This window comes from Magallana gigas, chromosome 3, assembly GCF_963853765.1.
Source record: "Magallana gigas chromosome 3, xbMagGiga1.1, whole genome shotgun sequence".
Taxonomy (NCBI): Eukaryota; Metazoa; Mollusca; class Bivalvia; order Ostreida; family Ostreidae; genus Magallana; species Magallana gigas.
In genome coordinates this window covers 13,200,164-13,219,465 of record NC_088855.1, presented here as the reverse complement: position 1 = coordinate 13,219,465, position 19,302 = coordinate 13,200,164, and the positions used below count along the sequence as shown (strand labels likewise).

The following is a 19,302-nucleotide window of genomic DNA, read 5'->3' as shown; positions in this document are numbered from 1 at the left end:
TATGAACGTGTTTGAGTTTATATAGCCGTTAATACACTGTACACTGTTTTAATTTTATGTTATAAAAGGTTGTTCATTTTGTATTTAGTTAAATTAAACATTGGAGAGTAAATTAAAAAGTCGTTCTGAAAATTAATAAAAGCGATATTACTCCAAATCGGAAATACTCGTGAGACATATTTGAATGGTTGGTTTGTAAGTCTTAAATGTTTTAAAAACTGTACAAATAATGTTTTCAATCAACAACAAAAAAACAACATCGCAAACATTAAAACCTTTAAATAATGATCATCCCTCGCACATGGCCGAGAAGATCCCGCGCAAGTGACCTCTACATGTACCTTATCACGCGTGCATGTTTGGTATTTTGTACGAACGCAACTATTTTTATTATGTTTTAAACTATTATATTGGATGAACCGATAAATTTATTTTACTCGTACAGTTGATTTAGCATTGATTTATACGACAGCGTACAAGGTAATTTAAAAAATCAAATCAAATTATGATCAAAGTGCCATGTTTGCGGTAGGTGCTGACACGATAAGAGAATGCCCTGAATTATATGGAAGGGAATTGCCGCCAAAATTCTATGTATCTTGCTTTTATTCTTATTATGCTTACTTCTTTATTCTTCATTACATTTACACTTGCATGTCACTTTATTGTTTTCATATTCATGCTTATCCAATTTCACTTTGATTCTCTTTGATCCTTCATTGTTTGCTTAATTCTATGTTGCAACATTCTCTTCTTATTCGTGTAAATTCTTTCTTCTATCTCTGTTACAAACGTGAATTCAAACAAGCAAACCATAAAGCACTTTCAATAAAGACGAATACAAGTTGCATGAATTTAATGCTGCATTATGACAGTGTGTGCGCTACAATTGCTGCTCCCGAAGATATATTAAAACGAAACTAACAAATGGCATAAATTTAATTAAATCGTGAAAACATCTCAAATTAAGGGCTTAGTATAGGAATATGAAATACATGTTAATATAATTAACTTTTAACAAGCCACGATATACGCAGACTTAAAAAGATACGGAGTTTTTTTTGTGTACATGTAAAATGCCTCCGCGCGGTTCTAAAAAAATCAGATGGGGGGGGGGGGGTATCTAAAAGATAATTTTGTATTAATGTTTTTGTTACATTAAAATTTTATAATTTATCAATTTAAACTTAACTATAACAGTTTATAGAACAGTTAAGTTTAAATTGATAAATTTTTAAACTTTTAATGTAACATTTTTATTGGTTGATTAAATAAGGGTGAATTTTCCATTGGGGGTGGATCTGATCTCATTCTAGATCCGCAATGCAATGATGTACCGTATATATGCAGTAACAAATTATTTGCAAATTATTTGCAGGAACGCTTAATTTTTAGAAGAGGAACATGTCACAAGTACTTGTCGACAGGACTTTATTTTCATTTGAGGTGAAAAGAGGTGGGGTGATGCACGGTTCTGTCCACAGGTACCCGCGGAATATGTAGATGAAATAGAAATAAATTTAAACCAAATTTAAAGATGTTTTTGAAAAACAATAAAAGGACTGGGGTACGAAATACTTAGAAGTAGCTTTTCTTGTACTCCAGTACGTGTGAAAATTATCACTTGCATGAATCACTATGTACCTCTCGTTAGGTTACAGTACTGTGTATCCCTGATAAAATGCGATGAATTAATATCCGCGTGAAATTCCGGGTTAAAAAACATAAAACTGCAGGTTTTAAAATCTCACTTATTTTATTTTCTAAAAGTTTTGAACTTGTGATATGAAAACTAAGTTTGGTGCACGCGATTTTATATTCTTGCGATTCGGCACAGAACGGTGGAGTCGCAAAAGTAAACGCGGTAAAATTAACGAATCTAAATTATCAGTGAATTAATTACACAATGAGTAAACGAAAACAAACCAGACAGAGAGATTAAAATACGGTATGTGATATGACTGTTTATGCGTTTTGGTTTAAAATCTAAATCAAATCTAAATAAAAATTCTTATATAAAGTTCTAAATAAAATATTTTTTTTCTTCCAAAATACAATACATTAATAATGTATGCTTCTTATTTACACAGATTTTTGAAGTGATAAAAATGTGTATGTATCACTCACAACCATGCTTATTGTAGGTTTGTTTATTTTAATATAAACTGAATGTCCATGTTTAGATTTGAAGGTGTTTAGGCTATGATACATGTAACTTAGAGACATGAACCTCATACATGTCGTCTTGATTAAATGAATAGTTGAATTGACCGACTTCCATATCAAGCTTGCGATGATGAAAATTATGATACGGGTGCTAATTATGAGAACTGTAAGATTATATCGTCTCATAAATATAACTGATGCGCAGACTTAGAATTTTATTTTATTTTAGGAGGGGGGTCCAGTCACCCCACCACCCTTGAATATTCAAACTTTTTTAAATTCACATATGAAGTAAACCTACTGAAAGTAGAACTCGACCTACCCCCCCCCCCCCCCCCCCCCTCCCCGGCAAACAAAATTATAAATTATCCCTTAGTACATTAACCTCCCCTCCATTTCTTGATCTGAACATATAAACATTGGAGCGAAATGTCATTGTGCGAAACATCCCACATTTAGCTAGCTACGTTGGTTTTTTTTCGGGGAGCAGCGATTGTAGCGCGCACACTGCCGCCTGGCGTCATAATGCAGCATTAAATTCATGCAACTTGTATTCGTCTTTATTGAAAGTGCTTTATCATGTTTATGGTTTGCGTATTTGAAACCATAAACATTGATTATTTTAAAGAATATTCACATGAGTTTTGAAACAAGTTTCTTTAGATTCTATCGGTCACATATTAATAACTTCTGTAGTGTTTCTACATGGTCGTTAGTTTCATTGTGAAAACGAACTTATTTCTGTGTTGCCCTCCCATCGCCCCGCTGCCAAGTGCTTTTTTTTTTTAAATTCCAGATCTGTCGAAAATCATTTGATAGTGACTTCTTATGTGTAACATTTTCTCCTGAGCGTGTTTCTCTTTCCCACCCGTTTTTTTATTCGGTCAGTCTTTGTAAATTTCAACTTTCTTTATTGCGTAAATTCAATCGCCACGTGCTACCGAAAATCTTGTGTCACTTTGAACAGCGCAAACAGCTCAGAACATATATAGCCCCAGCTTATTTATGGCTGCAGATCATCAATTGTTATGAAATTAATCAACAGTTCGAATGGTGCTTTCTTCAAAGTGGTCAATTTTCAAACAACAAGACTTTCATTTTCACATTAAAGGTGCGGGATCGTAATCTGAGAACGTGGCTATAATAAATTAACATGTCGAACACGCTAAACTTCTATTATATTTAAGAAATAAACAACGTTATTTAGTGAACATGGCGTTATGGATAGCAATTGCTCTGCTGGCATATTCCATGATGCGCGCTAGCGCATCATGGAAAATATGCCAGCAGATCAGTTGCTATTCATAACGCCATGTACACTAAATAATCGTTGTTTATTACTTATATTTGCATTTTACCACTCGCAAATACCCTGTATTAGCCTAGACCTTAACTTTTAGCTATTGCATCAAAATTAATCATTCAGACTGTAATGTATCTTTTTAATTCACATAGATTTATTAACAGAATCAATGATGTTTTATAACAGTAATTCTTTTAAAATATTATTATAAGACAGGTTTTAATATTAAATACATCAATTTTATGGAGTTGGAGAAAAACACATCATGTATCGTATAGTGGTTTAAATCTATAACGTCATGGAAAAGTATATATAACGTTACACCTTTATGACGTCATAGTATACTGACAGAGCAATTGCGATTATAGAGAAATAATTGCAACTCCTTCGTATGGGCTTACAGTGGGAAAGAACAATGGAAATGCAAATATATAGTTATGAACAGAATAATATAATATATTATTATTAAAAGTTTTAAGTCAAATGTAATGTTTTCTTGGGATAAGATGTTATGAAATACGACTACATTATGCTATGCAGGTGGTCGCCATAGAAATCATCAAAGTATTGCAAGTTAGGACAGATTGGTTTACTTGACTTACAGACTATAATATAGCGACATATCTGCCTCCAAAAAATATATGCGCTTCTCAAAGTTACACTTCAGTGAGATGGACATGTGTTCTTGGGGATTTTCTTTATTGCTAATTATATGAAAATTGATTTTTAAAAAAAAGTTTTATTGAAATTGTGTTGTATGAGGATGTCATGCAACTTAATTTACTTACAAGGTTAGCTACAGCCAGTGGAATACTAATTTTAGGTCAACAATCACTGGCGGATTTAAGGGGGGCGTGGAGGGCGCACGCCCCCCCCCCCCCTAAAATTTTCAAAGTATGCATGACTGTAGATAATTTGTTTTGTTTCAAGTCTAGACTGCGCTGTCATTTCCATATTGCGACGCAAGCAGAAATTTCGGAATAACTGTATATTTTTTGAATTTTTTTCTAGGTAAATAGACTATTTTAATATAAGAATATTGAAGATTTGATGCATCAGATATTTCTAACAGCTAATAGGGGGTCGGATACCGTAACGTCATTACAATGTTGTACCTTTGATAACCTAGTTAATTTTGGGAGTTCATAAATGCCCAAATTTTTTTGTTTTTAATCCAATACATGTATTAGGTATAAGTAACAATATGTGTCAAATTGTTATATATATGTAATAGGCTTTTGTGTAAAGTGTACATAACTGAAAAAATACCACTATTTTGAGCCTGGTTTTACCTTCAAAATACACGAAAACCCAGGAGCTTCCGGGAGCTTCGCCCCCTGGGCCCCCACCAGGGCTTTGCCCGGGACCCACGGGGGGCATCAAGGCGGCCCCCAGATCCCCTGCCTCAATAATTTTATCCACGCCCCCCCCCCAACTACAAATCCTGTATCCGCCCCTGACAATGATTACCCAATCTATTAAAATACACGATAAATAGAGAAGGCAAATATTGCTTGTGACATGTACGTAGTTTTTTTTTATATATCTTTATGATAAAGCAGAGAAAAGCCAAAAAAATAAAAACCAAAAAAAAACAAAAAACCAACATGGAACTTGCATCAAATTTACTTCATGTACATGTTACCAAAAATCCGACCGAATATGCGCCTTTGTCACATTTAATTAAATTAACTGAAAATAAAAATCGTAACAACATTATTTTCCGCTTATTTTTATTGAAGTTTCTCCCTTTTTAAAAAAAAAATACATACGTAAACTTTCTCCGAGAGAATAACTGTTGATCCGATAAAGGAGAAAAAACTGACTTAAAAATAGGGATTTTGAATATTATTGCATCGTAGGGAGAAGTAATATTCATTTCTGTAAATAATGTTATTAAATTTTACGTTACATAGCGGTGTCTGTATATCAGGAGTAAAATTTAGACGCTCTCTTATGCATAAATTCTCCCGATGATCTTAGATAGCTGATTATTATTTTAAATGTTCAAGTCTACTCGTATTATCAAATAATATCAGCCCTGAATAAATTTTTATAGATGCCATCAATTTTGGCTATTTACCAAATTTTGACAGCACGAAACAAATTCAAACTTGCACATAGTCTTAAAAAAATTAGAAAGATTGTTTTACTGAAGTTACGTGTTTTTTATGCACGTTTTTACTTACATTTCCTTACATGAATCATGAGTACATGTAATATATAACAATCCATGCTACCCTGAAAAATATAACTCGCCATTAAACTTCTCATTGATTAAACTCCTGTCACACTGGAGCTGCGTCCTCACAGCGATCCCGCTGCGTAATTGAATAATGTAAAACGCCATGGTAAACGAACTAGAGTCTTCTACAGCGCCGTAACAACTCAACGGCATCTTCGTTCGCCGCGGTGGGATATCCTAGCCTAGAACATTTTAGAACGCCATGCGACGGCGCGTACTTTGAACATGCACAAAGTACGCGTCGTGGCTCTGCGTTCCGATAAACACGCCGTAGAAGTGGAGTAAGGTCGCCATGACAGCGCCGTAAAGTCTCCAACAGCGCATGTGCACGCAGTCAGCGCGCAGAGCACGCTGTGGATGCGCGGTAAAAACTCCTAGCACGTCATGAGCGCTCGGCGGATACCCAGCGAGAGGGCAGTCAATCGCCAAGTAGAACTCTGTGGAAACGTAGTTGGGAGCTCTGTAAAAACGCCTTTCTGAATTTTTCTTGCGATCCTACGGCGATTCCATTAATTTTACAACGCCGTGAACACGCACTGGGAACGCAACTTTGTGTGACATGGCCTTAAAGAGTTTTCAAAACAATTATACAAACTGTGTTCGACAAATAGTTTTCCTAAAACATTTTCTTCCTGTCTTTATACAGGCTTTCAATCACAGTACGTTTTTATAACAAAAGCAGAAGTGAAATTTTAGTCATTAGTCATTATAATCGTTTGACACCAAATCACATAAATTTTCATCTCGCAGCAACAACGGAAGACCTACTCGTGGCTTTGTCACGAGCTCTGCTCTAGTTGAAATTATCATTTCAGTAGTACTGGGAATAATTTTCATATTAAATATAAGCTTGTAGCCACTGTATAAATACATGTGAAAAATACATGCGAGATGAATATCACATTTTATTTGTTTAAAAAAGAATTTTAGAATGCAAAAAATACTTTATTTAACAAACAATTGTAAAAACACGAATTAGTTTTATAGACCCGCATTTTATACTATTGGATGATAGAACTTTGATTATGAAACTAATGACAGAAATTGCAAGGCTGTGCAGAAAATTTACCCTTATAACCAGTATACCCCATCTCCTTCGGTGGGGGGGGGGGGGGGGGGGGCATAATTGCACGTGTGTGATAAAATGATGTTTTTTAACAAAGCACTAAATAAAATAAATCAAAGTACTGAAAGTACTGTTAGACGGTGGCGTCGTTTGAAAGTGGCTAATCACATGTAACAATGAGTGATGTATGATAATAATTGTTGTCAAAAATCCACAGCCAGTATCTCATACATGTACTAATACTTAACGCTTACTCGCACAACTGGTCGTGAGTTTCCTACATGGTTAATTCTGTGGAAATCGTAGCTGTGATCTCAATCCACACCTTACAAATGCTGTGTCTCTTAGCCGTCATCTTTCGCATCCAAAGCGATTTCATTACAGTTCGCCCAAATATTTGATTGTTTGAAGAAGGGGAATTTTGGTTTTTTCCCTTTTGACCGTTTGGTTGACTCCGCAAAGGAGAACAACTTTTGAAAAGTGTGGATTGGACTATTGTGCTTTATATACATTGTAGATTTCTCAAGAAACGAGAACAAATAAAGCTTTGGTATGATAAAATACTTATAAGGTTTTTACTAACTATTTGGGCATACATGTAGTATGTTTATTGTCCCTCTCGACAGCATTTTCCCTCAATTTCTTCACGGGGAAAAAGTTGCAGTCTTGTGGACCATCGCACTTGCTTTTGTCCTTATATTCAGTTAAAGGTGTAAAGAAAACGGAATGGGTTTACAAGAACCTGTTTGATAAAACTGGTATTGCTTTTGGAATGCACGTCATCATGAAACAGAAGAGTCAATCAATATTTTATCTCCCACTTTAGTGGATTATTTCCATTTGCTCACAACGAAAGTGAATGAAAATTTGAAGAAAAAAAATATCATACAATATTCAGTTGCGGCAGTTTCATTAATCAAACGTTTTAAACATTTGTTCAGTTGTATTTAGCTATAGATTTATTCAAATCTTTTGAATGAATTCGGGAAAGTGACATGTATATTTTATTGCTTCTCAGTGCACTTAATCTTTAACACGCATAAATTACTTGCTACATTAAACTTTTCTAGTAAACGTACAACAAATATTGATTAATTATACAAAATAAGTTTTTAAAAACACCAAAACAAACAAAATTCAAGTTGAACGCACGTTTTTCTGACCGTACAGCTGTTTTAAATAAAGAAGATGGGGAATAAGATGGCGCAACTGCCAAATTGGTTTAGTCATAAAATACAATTTCAAATTTAGCATTTTTTCAATTAAATATATTTGATATGTTATAATAGAAGTTTACAACATGGTATTTTCTAACTATATTCAGTCTGAAATATTTCAAAAATACGATAAGAAAAAAATAGATCTTTAAGTTATAGTGTCGAACCCACAACCTAAAAACCCAAGTTCTATAAAGTTTCCTAATGTCTGGTGCTCTAACCAATAAGCCATTTCATTCACAACAAAGTGAGTTTTTTAAGTACTATATGAGACATTACATGTAGCCACGAATTTACGGACTTGTATTATTTTTCTAAAACGTTCAATTGTTGAGCTACAAAATGACATTCTTTAACTATAGTGGGTCATCTCTCCACATTTTTGTTGAGTAAAATCAGTTTTAATTCCATTAAACCACATTTAGACTGTGACAAAAAATAAGAAGCTCAGACCCAGTCTATGAAAGAAAAGGCTTTGAAGTTATAAAAATCACACTATTTGGAGGTTTTGACACGCATACGCCAGTTTAAATCAATACATTGCAAGTATTTAAAATATTTAAAGGTTACAACCCGATGTTACGTTAAATATACATTGTTTTTAATTATTTTTTAAAAAAGTTTCAGATTTAATAATATTTTAATTTTGCCGTAACTAATCATTCCTCATATGGGCATTTTACACGCCTTATTCACCCACCATTTTTGATTTTATTCTTTGCATGTACTAGACAATACATGTAGATCTAGGGTTCGCAATTCCCGGCAATATTTTCGGAAAGCTATAGTTCTGTAGCTCAGCAGAATTCTACAGTCATCAATGAAGCACATTTTTTTGCCTTCATGTTTCATTATTCATCGCAAATATAGCATGGATGTATACGCTGCGGCCGATGTAGCATTGCGTTAAGTGATGACACTTTCTAACCGGTGTGTATTTCAATTGCGAGTCGCAACAAACTGGGGCATTTATAAGGCTGTTTAAAATTAATTCTATGTTTAACGTAACATGAAAATTTAAAACCTACGAGGGAGGGAGGAAAAAAATAAACAAACAACAATTTCAAACAGGTGTGTATTTATTGAAAGTCAACCATTCAGTTATCAATACATCATCACTGTCATATAATACATATGGTAAGATTCAGTCCATATTAATTTTTGCATTTTCAAAGCATATACTTTTGTGTAATTTATGTTTATATCCTTTCTGTGGGTACATCATGTATACTGGACGAGAAGTGGAGTGACTTGCAAGCACATCAAGTGGTACATCCAGTGGATTTACATCAACATAGTAACCAAAGGGAAAACTTTTTCTTTTCAGGGAAAATGTTGCACAACACATGTGATTCACAGATTATCTACAATCAAAATAATGATATTATTTCATACATTTTCACAATGACACATTTTAAAATTTAACTTATCAGAGTTGTGTTGTAAGATTCACTGTACCTACTTCTAAGAACTCAACACAGGGTTCTTGAAATAACTGCCACCCTACAAGTGTATTCCACTTCTCTCCATTCTTCCACTTTAGTTGGGCCTCCTGTTTGTTTCTTCCTATTATAAATTGTGAAAGAATGAATTATTATTCCTGAACATGTTATTAAAAATGTAGATACATTTCAAATGAAAGGGATTTGCAGTCATTATCGTGTCAAAACTCTTATCTAAATCAGTATATTATGCTGACTTAATGCATTGCTTCACTTCAAGGTATATACATCCACAATTATCATATATTTAAAACCAAATATTGGTAGTTCGAACACTGAAATCTTTGTATGATTTTATTGGATCATTCATCTTTGAAATTGAACAAAAATTAAAAAGGAAAAAATTTATCACATCTTGGAGCTAATATTGAAGTCTATGGAGAAAGGTATAATTTTTTTAACTCTTTTTATATCTTTTCAGTAAAGCGGTGGTAAGAAATTGCTTAAGCTTTCCCCTTCTAAAAAAAAAATGCAAAAATAATTTAACCGTACACCTTCTGAGTTTTTGTTAAATAAGATGGATAGTCATTTCACCTGTTGATGGATCACTTATAAATAAATATATACAACAAACCTCGTTTTTGCCTTTTTGGGCGGAAGTTGGTTCAGCATGGTTCAGGCTCTGTGACTTGACAACCGACATTAAACAATCTCGAATAAGATTTTTACTGCCAACTTCGATCATGTGTTTGTCTGATCCATTATTGTTGGTTTTTTTACTTTGCTAGTGGCGTAGACTCTCATGTTCTTCGTATTGTGAAAACTGAATACCTCAATGCTGTCTTTGAGCATGTTTTTCTCTCATACAGGATGTAGAATTCAGTCGCTAAATGAAAACCCAAACCGGAACGACTTTTTCAAATCCGGATTGGTTTGTTATTTCAAAACGACGATTTCGCCGAAACCTACGCGCGCGGGTTACGTTAAACGTAGAATTAATTTTAAACAGCCTAAAGGCCCGCCTATTTGTAAATGCATGTTGACAAAATGATGCTAACACTTGGAAACAAATGTCGAAGAAAGTTCATAATAGAGTTGTATTCGCGAATTGAAAATTATTTGAGAACAAACGGGGCGATGTTTACGTACATATGTAAATAATGTTATCTGTTCGTGAAAAAAATGCCCCCAAAATCAAAGAAAGGATTCTCTAATGCATTTAGCAGGGACGGGCGCATATGAATTAAAGTCACTATTTGTACTTCGCTCATCGAATTGCGTTATTCTGTTCATTGTGAAAAAATTCGACAGAAACTGTTTAGGTAACAAAATTATTATATCTTACATTATCGTTCACAATGTACCATAAATGTATATGGAATATCGCATGAGTTGAACCGATTCTTTTTTCTCACAAAAAAGCTAGCGTTTGCTGCAAATTAGAGATACACAAGCTGACACGCCGTGAAATCCATAAGACGTTTTACAGCTGTAAAAAAAATCTGAACTGAAAATCTTTGAAACATCGTAAAATGTAGTTTATATACATGTAAAATGGCGACTCGATTTGCACGTGAATTTTACAATCCGACATCGATTAGCGTGTTTGAGAGAAAGTCAGCAGCAAGTAAAGCGTCAACATCAGCAGTAAATATTGTCTGATGAATATTGAGGTGCCTGTAATGAAATTAATGTTTCTACAGACTGAGTGAGGTACAAAATAAGGTACATTGTAAATCACAGGTCAGTCCAAAATTAAACACATTTGTATTGTAAATTGAACGTTTTTTGTGTGTTTGAAAACACATGCACACTTGTAAAAGAAAGTGTACCATCGATCGGTTGAAGTTCAATAAAATGTAATTTATGTGATATTCATTGTCAGTATCTGTTGTGAATTCTTTGGAATAAGCTACAACAAAATAAATATACTGCCTCAACTAAAACTTATGCGTTGAAAATTACTGAATTTATCGATGAAGCATAATTGCTGAAATATGAAATGGCAAACCAGTTTGAATAGTGTGTTTCTGACAATTGTTTACATCATACATTATTTAAATGTATGTACAAAATAATTAGCAACTCTATTGCTTAAAATATCTGATAAAATGAAAATTAATTCTCATACTGAAATCGTCACGTAGATAAAACATTGCCTGTAACACTGCATACATGTACCTAACAGAGTTATCGTTTCTTATCCGCTAGGGTCCCCGTGAGAAATACTCTTCCGGTCAGGACTGTAGCAATAGAATGTGGCTATTTATAGCCACCGTCTAAAAAGACAAAAGGGATGTTTTTTTCAATGATCAATTTCGAGGTACATAAATTTTTAGGTGCTTATTAATCAGGGAGAGGAACTATGCACGCCGTTTCATTATTAAAATTCTGTCTCTATTCTGTCTATAGAGACAAACTTGGTTCACGACCTACTGCCGACGAGATCATTACCGACGACGGGGTGAACACAACGGTAAACCCTTGTAAGTATGTCGAGGACAATGGAAACCGGTTTTTTGGCCATGCATTATCTGTCGAGTCCTTCAAGCAGGTCAGAAAATCTATTGTGGAAGTGATGTGCAGCAATACCATTTCAAGTGCGAGTCATAACATATATGCTTACCGAGTTCCACTCACGAGGGTTCCGATGATGGTGGCGAATTTGGAGCAGGACGAGCGCTATTGAAAGACTTGATTGAACTGCTCTGGACTATTGATTGAATATCGAATTGTCCACAGATTTTTCTCCGTTTGTCCCGATCATGAAATTTTTCCCACGAGAAAACCATGCAAACGGTGGTGGGAGCAAGCTTCTCTGATCAACTTCATATTTTGTGTGTAACAGTGTGCATCTATATAAATTAATTTGCCAGAATATTTTTTTGATGTGGTCAGTCTAAACTTGGTTCTGCAGCACTGTTACTAAAAATAGCATTTTGACCCTTTTAAGAATAAAATTTTGCATAATTCACCAAATTATTGTTAAGAATTCTGAGTTTAGTTTAATCATAAATTCAAAAAGTCGTTTAGAGTTAACACTAACAAGATACACTTGTGTAAATCATTTTGTGAGAATTCCCAAATATTCTTTCTGTTAAATGCAGATAGGTCGCGAATCTGGCATGTTTCCATCTTTTTGTAAAATTGTAAAAATATACATTTTTTAAAAGCTTAAAAGTCAGAAAGTGGCACTTTAAATTCACTAATTAAAATCTGTTTCTAGTTATAAAAGGACATTTATATTTACAATATTTCAAAAATCTGTCTTTGGACTCTCGATAATATTGCAAATATATTGTCTTAAAGTTGGACATTTTTCTACTTTTAAAACTCTCCAGAATCTGTAGTTTAGCGTTAGCTTTACATTGTCACATCTATATTATGGGAAAAATATTTATTCGCGAGCAAAACAATATTTTACTGAACGGAAGGGTTGCTTCAACACATTTCAGGTTTTTTGTTTAAATCAATGCCATTAAAACACGAGAAATCATGGGCAAATGGGAATTTGAATATATATGTAAGCTGAAGTGGACTTAACTATTTTTTGAAAATCTTATATATCTCACTATTAATGAAAGAAAAAGTAAGCAAGCTTACATACCCCAACACCCCATTATTTGCCAGTGCTACACATTAAGACAGGCAGAGTACGTACCCATTAGATACACGAATGAATAATTACAGGGGAAAACCTACAAAATTCAAAGTACTTAAAGCCTCTTTTGGTGTGTAATTTTACATATTGTTTGCTACAGATTGACAATCTCTCTCTCTCTCTCTCTCTCTCTCTCTCTCTCTCTCTCTCTCTGCTAATTCGATAAACATAGTGATACATGTATTGATCTTTTCATTTTTTATAGTAGAACTAGTGATCTTTTAATTCAGGAAGTAGGACCAAATTTCAAAACCCCCTCCCCCCCCAAAAAAAAAACAAAAACAAAAGAAAACCAAAAAAAAAAATCAAAAAAAAAAAAAAAAACAAGCAAACAAACAAAACCAAAAAGATCACCTCCATGGAAAAAAAAATTATTGAACATATATTTGTTGAATTAAACAGACGATTTTTTAAAATGTGGAAGTGGTGTGGAACCCATTGCCAATGAATGTCCATCACATGAAATGATCATAGAATAAGGTAGATTTGGTAATTATTTTTGTCCGACAGTATAGTGTAAAGGATTGAACTTTTATTGTTTGAGGGGTGGAGGGACCCAATATTAAGCCTGAAAAATCGTTAGTAAAAATATACCATATCATAAATTACGCTTAAAATTTGTAAATGTCAGCATAATATCATCGTAATATAATATAGAGACACATTTAGTAGCATTTCATTTTGTTAATATTTTTTAATCACAAGACAATAAGAGAGTGAAAACATTTTGACTCTTTTATTAAACTGCTTCATAATTCTGAGACCAGAAGGCATGTTCACGAAACTTTCCTAAGATATGACCTAAGTGTGTTCCTAAGATATGACTTAGGAAAAAAGTTAAGAACATCCTAAGATCAACTTAGGACACGTCTTAAGATGTAGCTCGACGTTTACTTAGGAACATCTTAAGTTAGGATATCCTAACCTTCTACAACCATTCTTATATTTCACAATTATTCATTCAGATCGAATTTGAGAGACTTGTGTAGGGATGAATCATTAAACATTTTGCCAGAGAAAATTGTACGTCTCGGTAGTTAACACAAAAGGCCTAAAAACCAGTTATTTTAATGTATGCATTTTAATAATTTTACATTTACCTAAATATATATCAGTTAACAATAACAATTTAGTTTGTTTTTCTTTAAATGGGGGTCATTTAAAGAAAAACAAAATAAAAATATTACAAGCCCCCAACAATTCAAATAACTGTTCTGCAATATATAGAATACACGAACATGTTAAATAAGAAATGAGTTGTAATATATTTCGAAAATATATAAATACAGTTCATTCAACATTACAAATGTTTTTAAGATTATTTTTTTCAGACTAAAGTGATAAAAATTAGGAATGATCATACATGGTATATGTAACCCGATGTAAATTTACTTTTTATAGCAAAGGACATTTAAATAATTGTTATCCAAAATTATTATAATCAAAACAATGAATGTAACTCATTTACTGTACAATGTAGATAAAAAAAATAAGTGAATAACTTTCATTCGTCAAACAGAGATAGTATTTGCAAAAAAAAAAATCTTAATTTGTCAGCTCCAAGGCAGGCATGTAGCAACGGAGAAGTGGTGAAAGTCCCCCCCCCCCCCCCCCTCCACATCATTTTGTTAAAATGAACATACATGATAGAATAATTGACTATGCCCCCCCCCCCCCGGATTAGGAATTTGGCGTCTGTCGAAAATGCTGGAACTGTGGAAAATATTGCCTTATTCTACCGGTCTTAGAAAAGGCTTCACAACATCCCCATATACCTAAAAACGTGATTTTATAGCTTTAGGATGGTCTTAGGACAAGGTAGGCGATGTCTTAAAGTTAGGACAAAGTTATGGCGGTTCCTAAATGTAGGAGAGCTTTGAGAAACAGACTTAAGACAAAGACATATCCTAAGACGTACTTAGGACACGCGATAGTCCTAAGATAGCTGCGTGAACATGCCTGCAGGTCTTCTAATGATGGGTTATGATTAAACAACATCCCAAATAACAATCCCACAAAATAAATTATGATATCTATATTAATATTTGGGATAACTTTTTTATAGTTTATATTTATATGCGGTTTTCGCAGGTTGAGATCCCCGGGGGAAAGGGTAACCTAACACCTCATTTTTTCCTTTACAACTTTATTATAATTTTAAGAAAAGGTACACACTTTAATTTTTTCCAAGAGGAGATAAACTGCTAATTATTAATGCATGTAACAACAAGGGAGGTGGTGCATGGTCCCAATTTATGTTGGAAGGCGATACACTTATTTAAATTCAAAGATAGAAAAAGAAAATTAGAACTGAACCCCATGGCTCTTTTGAAGCAGGGGGGGGGACGAAAAGAAAACTTTTACAAAATATTACAAGAAATGTATCATAATGATAAAGTATTTATGAGGCAATATCTACATGACTATTCCTCCCCTTCTCCCCTCTCCCCTCCCGATGGATTCATTCTTTTTTTAAATATAACTAAATTTTATGTACTTGTTCAGTACATGTTCGGTACATGTTTGATGTTTTAGGCCAGAGAATATTTTGATTGAATATTTTTATTTCTCTATCTATAGCTCGTTCACAGAGCTGAATGAATTACAATTAGGGAAAATGTGACCAAGACAATTACAAATTCTAGACTTAGTTGAAATCGTTTAATAAAAATTATAACATTTCAAATGTTTAAAATTGAATAAAGCTTTTCTGATCTGAGGGAGCAGATATGGGAAAACAAATTGAAAAAAACCCTAATATCTCAGCTCATTTGATTCAAGAAAGTATATCCCTGTATTGATATCATACAAATTACTGGAAGATTATTAACTTGATCCCCTTTTTGTGTTACATAACAAAATGCTCTCGTTTACATTTTTAGGATTTCTTAAATATATATCCATTTACTATTATCTTATCCAAATTTAAAAAAGATAACCTTTTCTAAAATTTAAGAAACTGCGGCAATTTTTCTTGAACTGTATGTATGTAAAACCTTCATTAGTCTATGATAAAGAAAGATAACTCTTGCTGGTTGCAGCAAATGTTGTTGCAAACCTATACAACAAAGTGCTATTCTGAACTAAAATGCAGCGCTTCAATATGTTTTGTAATAAGAATTGAAAATGTATATAACTATATATTATTTTCATATACTATAGTACATTTTGGATTTTTAATTTTATGCTGCGATGGTAAAAGTTTGTTTTTTCTAATCACTATGCCTAGTTTTCTTTATATCATGATTATACATTTTATCAATTTTTGAAAAATCTAGCAGCGCTTCATCACTTAAAATTTGTTTCATATGAATCGATTGATATTGACTTTGATGAAAATCAATATAAATTTTTTTGAACAAATTTATGACAAAATTAATAGCAGAGGGATATTACACCTTAAATGCGAATCACATTGAAAAGGTGTGCAATTACTCACTTTTACAATTATTTGTTTGCAGAAATTCAAACAGTCAAAATTAATGCTTATAGAAATCTAACCTTAACATCTGCAGAGTGGTTTATAGATGGCCAGTGAAATATACACGTACAGAAATGCGATGTCTATTGCAACAGACTCAGATAATAACGATGAAAAATTGCACAAGGCATTCCTAGTGAATTCTGAATTATTTCAACATAGAAAGAATAATCGTACCGTGACCAGGCTACGTTCAGGTCAAACTGGGTCCGTAGGACATCATACCCCATTATGAATTAAATCTTTGTAAGAAATCAGTTCTCGTTTTTGTGGATTTTTTCGAGTAAAATATGATAATCTGTGAATGAAATTATCTTGGAAAATTACTCCTTCATCTATTTTAATTGCACTTCTATCACAGGTTTGTATATTTTGATTAAAAATCGTCCAAATGAGCTGCTTAGATATATCGGGACAGAAAATAGCGGTTTATAGACTAGATACAAGTCTCCATCAAACTTCAATACGTAATATAGTGAATAACACTAACAAGATGGGGCAAATTTTGTGGAATTAAACTCATTCAATATCATAATATATATTAACAACACTCACAGCATTTCTCAATACTTTGCCTGAACTTGAACTTGTATAGCTTTGTCAACATTCTGACTTGTTTACCTTCTCTACGGTAAATTACGGTAAATTGGCGTGGGGGATATAAATAAGCAAAAGGATGTTTATAACAATCTTAAATCAAAGAACTGTAATATTTATATGTTACAAGATACCTAATTTACTAAAGAAAATGAAAATATAATTAAAATGCAATGTGGGTATAAAGTAATTTTTAGTTCTTTTAAATCAAATGCTAGAGGAGTTGCTAATCTGGTGAATAATTGTTGTTAATTTAAATCCTTAAATGTCATTCAAGATGACTCGGGAAACTACTTGATACTAGATGCAGAAATTGAAGATATACCATTCATACTTATAAATATATACGGTCCCAATAATGACAGACCACAATTTATTCAGAATTAAAGAGCAAAATTATAGACATCTTTACCTCACAGCACATTATTTTAGGAGGGGATTTCAATCTTATATTAGATAAAGATCTTGATTCTATGAATTATAAAAATCTTAATAATCCTAAAGCCAGAACTGAAGTCTTGAAGTTAATTGACACACTCAACCTAAAAGATGTCTTCCGAGAACATTGTCTCTTTCTGAAAAGATACACTTGGAGGGAAAAAAACCCTGTTATGCAAGCTAGGCTAGACTTCTTCCTAATTTGGGAATCTTTACAAACTATGTCACCATGTATTAAACATGAAAACAGTTATCGTTCTGATCATTCCCCCGTTTTATTCTAATGTAAATTAAATGAATTTATAAAAGGAAATGGTTTTGAGAAATTTAATAACTCACTCCTAACTGATAAAGATTACATCAATACCATTTAAAAAACTAATAAATAACATAATATGTCAATACTCATGTCAAATATATAAAAAAGAAAGTATCGTCTCTGCCTTACAATTAATGATCAATTATTTCTTGACACGTTACTCATGGAAATTAGGGGCAAGACAATTTCTTATGCTAGTTACAAAAAGAAAAAACAAATCAAAGAAAATTAAAACTGGAAAAAGAAATAACGGAAATCGAGCAAAACCTAACCCAAAACACAATTGCCGAACTTAATGAGAAACAGAATGAATGAGAGCAATTTAGGAGTGGTATATTAAAAGGACAATGTATATGATTCAGAGCTAAATGGATTAAAGAAGGAGAAAAGCCCACTAAATATTTTTTTTATAGAAAATATAAGACTAATCTATGACATTATACAATATACAGATCATAAACAAATTCCTGAACTGCAAATGCTACTAGATTTATAAGACTTTTGACACAATTTCTTGGAAATTTATTTATCAAACATACGATTTTTTCAACTTTGGTAAAATGCTAAACAAGAGGCCCATGGGCCACATCGCTCCCCTGAGCAACATTAGACATAATAAGATCAGCTTCGTGAAGTCATATACAAAATATTGTGACAATGAAAGAGTAAAACAGATTCTGTATTAAAAGATTTTCAAAAGTTTCTACCCATGTTCTTATGTTGAGACCCTTTTGTAACTAGATGATTTCATAGTTATATAAAAAATTAAGCATTACCATTCTCAAAAAAACCCCTTAAACAACTGTTCATATTAATATAAACCTACATCAAACTTTGAACCCCTTGTGTGGCCCAAGAATTATCTAGGGCCACAGCCTAATTAAACAACTGAGAATCAACAAATATCAAATTAAAAGACAATATGTTTGCATATTAGTAATACTATATATTTTAGAGAACGATCAAATTTATTTTCTATGTAAAAATTGGCCATCCCTTTATTAAAGTCTCATCCTTTTGTATTTGATTGTTATTCATGTAACATTGTTATACATGTAGCTATATTACTCAACCTGAAAATGCTTCCACTCAAGTTACACATTTTTACTTAATTAATTTTCGAAAAGAAGATATTACTCTTTACATTTCTATGTAAAATACGACAATCATGGTGGCCCCACCCTTCCCCCTGAAATCATGGTTTGAACAAACTAGAATGAACACTACCTTAAGATGCTTCCACACAAGTTACAGCTATTCTGGCCAATTGGTTTTTGAGAAGATTTTTTAATTATAAAAGACCTTTCGCTATGTATTCCTATGTAAAATTTCGACCCATCCACAGTGGCTCCACCGTATCCCCGGAA

General features: G+C 33.0%; 1 long non-coding RNA gene across 2 annotated transcripts; it reads right to left on the bottom strand.

The window, feature by feature from the left end:
- Positions 1–9,174: 9,174 nt before the first annotated feature.
- On the bottom strand, positions 9,175–10,449 carry LOC117691133 (uncharacterized). Of its 2 annotated transcripts, none has more exons than XR_010711496.1 (3): positions 10,074–10,449; positions 9,456–9,563; positions 9,175–9,361 (listed from the first exon to the last, which is right to left on the bottom strand). It is a non-coding gene; the product is annotated as an uncharacterized lncRNA (long non-coding RNA). The 2 variants fall into 2 exon arrangements; XR_004602909.2 differs by having other exon boundaries at positions 9,460–9,563.
- Positions 10,450–19,302: the final 8,853 nt, after the last annotated feature.